The sequence below is a fragment of the Notolepis coatsorum genome (assembly GCF_963971535.1).
Source record: "Notolepis coatsorum genome assembly, chromosome: 2".
In the NCBI taxonomy this organism is placed as follows: Eukaryota; Metazoa; Chordata; class Actinopteri; order Aulopiformes; family Paralepididae; genus Notolepis; species Notolepis coatsorum.
The window spans coordinates 71,896,460-71,902,459 of NC_140166.1; the positions used below are offsets into that span (position 1 = coordinate 71,896,460).

General features: G+C 45.4%; 1 protein-coding gene across 1 annotated transcript in view; it reads left to right on the forward strand.

Moving 5' to 3' along the window:
• Window positions 1-6,000, forward strand: part of frmd5b (FERM domain containing 5b) — a gene marked incomplete at both ends in the record, with an annotated part of 336,639 nt that overhangs the window by 290,819 nt on the left and 39,820 nt on the right.

Below are 6,000 nucleotides of genomic sequence, written 5' to 3' on the forward strand. Positions count from 1 at the left end.
AGCTCTTCAGCCCTGAGGAGCAACGGGTCCAATGCGTATAACATGCTTTACATCCTCGCCATTCCTGTATCCCCACGTCACGGTAAAAACCGTAACTAACGTAGCTGCAAATGCTAACGCTAACTAAACTAAGATAAATAGCTCACAGGCACAGGATACATCTGTTTCATGGAGTTCCAATAGTGAGGATATACTGTAATATACTGTATGGTTATTTTTTTTATCCACTTTTTCTCCCCCATTTTTCAATTTTTCTCCCATCCCAATTTCGTATTTCCAATTCTTCCCTCCCCTGTCTTGAACGTTGCTAGACTATGCCTCCCACTGGTCGGCTGTGGTTTGTGGATTGGGGTTTTAAGTGAAGGATTTATTTACTGCATCCACCACTCCCTTTTTTGTAAATGTGAGGTTTGTGTGTCTGTCAGCCTCATTGGCATGCAGACCAACTCCCCTGTCACACACCCCACTAGCCTGCCTCCCAGCCTCTCTCTTCTCAGGCCGCTCCCAGCATCCAAATGCCTCTCTCCCATCCTCACCCCACTGCAGAGAAGAGGCTTCGAGGCCTAGCCTGTTTAGCAACATCTGCCGACAAACAGCAGAATGAAAAAACCTGATGTCTTGTGAAGACTCCTGAGTATTTCCAAGTCACGTCCCCTCATCAACACATAGAAAGTGGTGCAATTGCATACCAAGATTCCATTCACTGAATCTTTTTTTTTTTTTTTTTTTCATTCACTGAATCTTGAAGTCCTGGCTGTCCTGGTAAAGGTATTTAATGTACAGAACACAGTGTGCTATACACCAGCTGTCCTGGTAAAGGTATTTCATGTACAAATGTACTGTCTAATTGTATCGTATTTAGGTTTGTCATAGATGAGATACAGGAAGCTGGAGCATATGCAGTAGTTTAGGGCTTTAGTCTATCTGGCCTGACGATATGTAGGCCTACAGAGTTGACTGTTGGCTAATTTTGCTCTGTAATAAAGCAACTTTTCTACAAATACAAGAGAGACCCAGAGTGGAATTCCCCTTTAATCACAGAAAAGTGAGCTGTTCCCAACGCTGTCACAACCACTATGGATGAGAGGTAAATATAATATTTCTTGTGTGTGTGAGAGAGAGAGAGAGAGAGAGAGAGAGAGAGAGAGAGAGAGAGAGAGAGAGAGAGAGAGAGAGAGAGAGAGAGAGAGAGATTTGATTTTGATTTTATAAAAAACTTTATTTTTATTTTTACTAAAACTACAAATGATGCAACAAACCATTCAAAATTAAAATACTCTACAACAAAAAAAAACAAAAACAAACAACAAAACAAAAAACAAAACAAACAAACAAACACAAAAAACAAAACAAACAAAAAAGTCAATTAGGGACAACGATGCTGAAACTGAACCAAATTGTTATTTGAATTTTCCCCCATGGAGAAAAGAAAATATAACTCTAAATGATCTAAAGTTCTGGGTGCATCAGAGAGAGAGACACCGGAGAGGCACTGTAGAAACCGTAGTCCTGAGAAGAGCGTCTCTAGCTTCACCTTTCCCATGTGGTACAACACATCAGGCCTTTGTGTGTGTCCGACAGACTCCAGTCAAAGCCTATCCCGTGGATAAACAGGGCCGCCTCGTCAGCTGACCTTCCTCCTCCAGCCTTATCATGTATGCTCCCACCGTTCACCAGTTGTATATCACATGGCATCGATGATGTCAGGGGCCGAAAACAGAGCAGGGGGCCGAGATGCACTCTGGACCTGACATCCTCATTAGACAGTTTGTTACCCTCGCCACCCCGTCCGAGGCCGCCTTTTCCTTCCTGGTTCAGATGCCGCTCCAACATCACCTCCCACTCCCCCGTGCGGAGACTGGCAGCCCCCAGTGACTTCCCATCGAGCAGACTGATTCGAGAGCTCAAAGCCCTGATGAAACCCATTTTCCGAACATAGGGTAGAAATTAACCAGCAAAGTCCGCTTTACCATCATCCTCCGAGGCTGAATCTGGAAACCGTTTATTCCGGCGTAGAACGCGTTGATCCCCACAGTCATACCTTCCAACCCTTGAACAAGGTAACGGTGCCGGTAACATAAAAAGACGGCAGAGACAACATCCCCCATGACGACTCTGAGGAAAGGTTTGCTGAAGGAGTATGGCGTGGCCTTCCCATCGGGCATGAAACCGATACGCTCCGCTCCTGTCTCTGAATCCTCCATAATCCCAGTCTTTACAAAGTTCCACAAATGTATAAGAGTACATGAGATGATCAAAATGTCTCAGCCTCCTGGCCCCAGTAGCGGGACACCTTGAAATGTCCAGCCCTAAGTGACAACACACCAGTCCCGTCAATAAAAAAAACTCTCATTTAGAAATAAAAAGGTAAAACAAAAAAACAAAAAACAACAAAACTACACTGATTCCACTCCGTCCTCCACCGTACTGGGGCCCCGCAGTACCTTCTGCATAATCTTTCTCATCCTGTATATCTCTGTGTCAACAAAACGACCATCTCCTTGAAACCTCATATTTTTCCTTGCTGCCAAAATAAACAACTCCATATCTGGAAAGAATTGTGCTATCTCTACCCCCTTCCTGTTCTTTGTCATCCGTAAAAACATTTTCATTGCCGCCAATGAATAGCCCTCATTATCTGAATTCGCAGATGCATTGCTCTCATAATCCTCATCACCATCAGCGCCCATCTCCGACCATGTACTCTCTTGTGTACTCTGAGTACTTCCGTCACACCTGTCTTCTTAGCTTGAGAGCTTGACAACCCAACTACTTCAATCTTCCTCTTCTGCCTAACAACCTTCATCCCGTCGTCCCCCTCTTCCATGTCAATATCCTCCACTTCCTCCACCCTGACCCCCTCAACTGAGTCCTTTGACCTGTTCCCTCAACAGTCCCACCCTCCTCTTGCCCATATATCTCATCCTCGCTGATACCAGCCCCTCCACCCTGTCCCTGCAGATCAACTACAGCCACCTCAGGTACACTTGCCACCTCTGTAATCCTTCCTACCACGACCCCCCCCCCTCATTTCATCCCCATCTTTTGTCCTTGTATTTCAACAGGTCCACTTGCCACCTCTGTAATCCTTCCTACCACGACCCCCCCCCTCATTTTCATCCCCACCATCTGTCCCTTGTATTTCAACAGTTCCACTCTTCACCTGGCTATTTAACGTGTCCCGGCTGACACAAGCTCCTTCTACCACCCCCCCCCCCCCCCCCCCCCCAACATTTCCATCCCCACCATTCTTTCCTCATACTGCATCTCCAGCCGTACCTACTCCTTCCATTTCCTTATCACTTCTATCTGGTACAATAACCTTCTCAGAAGTCTCCCCACCACCCTTCTTCCCCTGTCCCCCCCCCCCCTCAACCCCTTGATTCACACCCCAAGCTGCTCTTCCTTTCTTCATTGCACTCTTCCCATCATTTGCCCCCCTGCTTGGCCCCTCCCCAGGGCACGCTTGTCTTTGATGCCCCTCCCTTCCACAACCAAAACAACGCATGTTTTGTGTCGTCGCATAAATAATATACTCAAACCTGTCTATTATTACTTTAAAATTAAGATCCATCTCGTCATCACGTTTGTTCATTATAATGAACGTCTGTCTGCCTTCTGTGAGAAACCACATGCTGTAATTCAGGTGATTTAAACCCCGAAGACATCTTCTTTAAGGGAGATACAATCTTCCCAAACCTGGCGAGTTCCCTTAATATAAGCTTGTGGTCCACCAACGGGGGAACATTTGCCAACGTCACCTTTTTTGCCGGTGTTGTGAGCGGCATCACAGACACAAACGTATCATGTATGACCAACCCGTCCGTTATCAGTTGATTTACTTTAATCAAATCATCCACAAAGAAAACAACTCCCCCGTTCATCCTTGCCGCAGATTTAACGGCCGGAGCGCCTACCACTCTCGCAACAGCGAGACTACAGTCCTCCACTGAATACGGAAAAGCCGGCGAGACCTTGAAACCATGTTTCCTGGTCAGCTTCACGAAATCCATGTCACCTCGACAGCAGTCAGCTGCCCAAGCGAACACTGACAACGCTACCAGCTCACCACCAACACACAACCAGTCAAATAAACCACAGTCTAATTCACAATTTGACAAACAACATGAAGATAGAAAAGATAGAAAACTCACGCGTACTTCCTCAGACTCTCGCACCACTCCACTCACCAAACGCTTCCACCATACACACGCATGCGCACAGAGAGAGAGAGAGAGAGAGAGAGAGAGAGAGAGAGAGAGAGAGAGAGAGAGAGAGAGAGAGAGAGAGAGAGAGAGAGAGAGAGAGAAAAAGAGAGAAGCCACTAGGGAGAACACCTGAGTCTGTTAGGAATGGATTTAATGTGTCAGTGTGAATGTGTTTATTTTAGTATGATAAGAACGCGGTATATTCAACCACATTCAACACACATAATTATTATGGAATAAGTGCGTCATTTAGAGTTGAATCTACATCCTCATTCCAATTATCTTTAATCTTTAAAGTCATTGAAAGGGTTTTCAATTCCATGCAATAGCAACATTGGACCCCATGCTCGAACAGACTTATGAGAAAGTTACGAACAGATTTCTTCATAACTCCACTTACAAACTTCTTGGGTCGATTTTGGCATGATCGAATGGTTTCTTTTCAGAGATTTGTTCGTAGCTATGAACAGGATTTCCGAAAACGGAAAGGCAGTCGTAGATAGGACAGACTGGTGTGCACACGTGTTTTTTAGGGCTTAATTTGCGAGAAATCATTGGTGATTGCTACAGACATCCTCGGAATTAAATAATTATAATAATAATGAAAACTACAATAGTTGTATCATTGACAATTATGTTTTACATTATAGTCATGACTCAACGAGGCATTGTGATGTCAGAAAATAAATAAAAGCACTACACAAACACTGCAAATGACAGTGAATAAATAAATAAATAAGAACTAAACTAAATCGCACGGATATAGCTATAGTGGAATAGACTGTAATAATTCCATATACCGTCTTGTTCTCTATTGTTATTATTTATTGTTGGTTTTATAAATGTTTTACAGTGCTTAGTGTGCACATTGTAAGAGCCAGTGGAGAAGCATTCCACTGCTCATCTTACTGTTCACAAGTTGAACCCTCAGAAATGACAACTGACACAAAGGATACAGATTCCATAGAAAGCGATAGTTTATTAGCAACATACAACAGCCTGATGCAGGCGGCTTGGTGAGGATGCACATGGAGCTGCACGCTCATGGGCAGCTGTGCTCAGTGCTTGGCGCACACACGCACGCACGCACGCACGCACGCACGCACGCACGCACGCACGCACGCACGCACGCACGCACGCACGCACGCACGCACGCACGCACGCACGCACGCACACACACACACACACACACACACACACACACACACACACACACACACACACACACACACACACACACACACACACACACACACACACACACACACACACACACACATCCATATCTCAACAGAAAGCAATACCACTCCAACACCTTCAAATCATCTGCAATGCCCAGAACCACCTGATCTATGTGGTCTCAGGCTTCCCAGGTGTGTACATAACTCCTACATCTTACAGAACTGCTCTGTGGGTGTGCAGCGTCTATACTTTCCGTAGCCGCATTTCTGCAGGACGCTCTCTGATTGGCCACTGACTGACGCTCTCTGATTGGCCACTGACATGTTTGCCCAATCGCGTGACGAGCTGTGTCTTTGCCCATTTCCGCGTCGAACAGCCTGCAAGCTACCTGCCGTTCTATTGCCATGCTCTAAGACAAACTCTAACCTTAACCAACTTTGAAAGAGTGCCTAAGCTTAACCGTCGAAAGAACTTGCCGTCACACTCTAAGACAAACTCTAACCTTAACCTACTTCGAAAGAGTGCCTAAGCCTAACCAGTGTAGAAACTGGCGAGAGAAAACCATATAATCTGGGAAACATCCCTCGAGGTATTGTCGTTTCCAGAATTT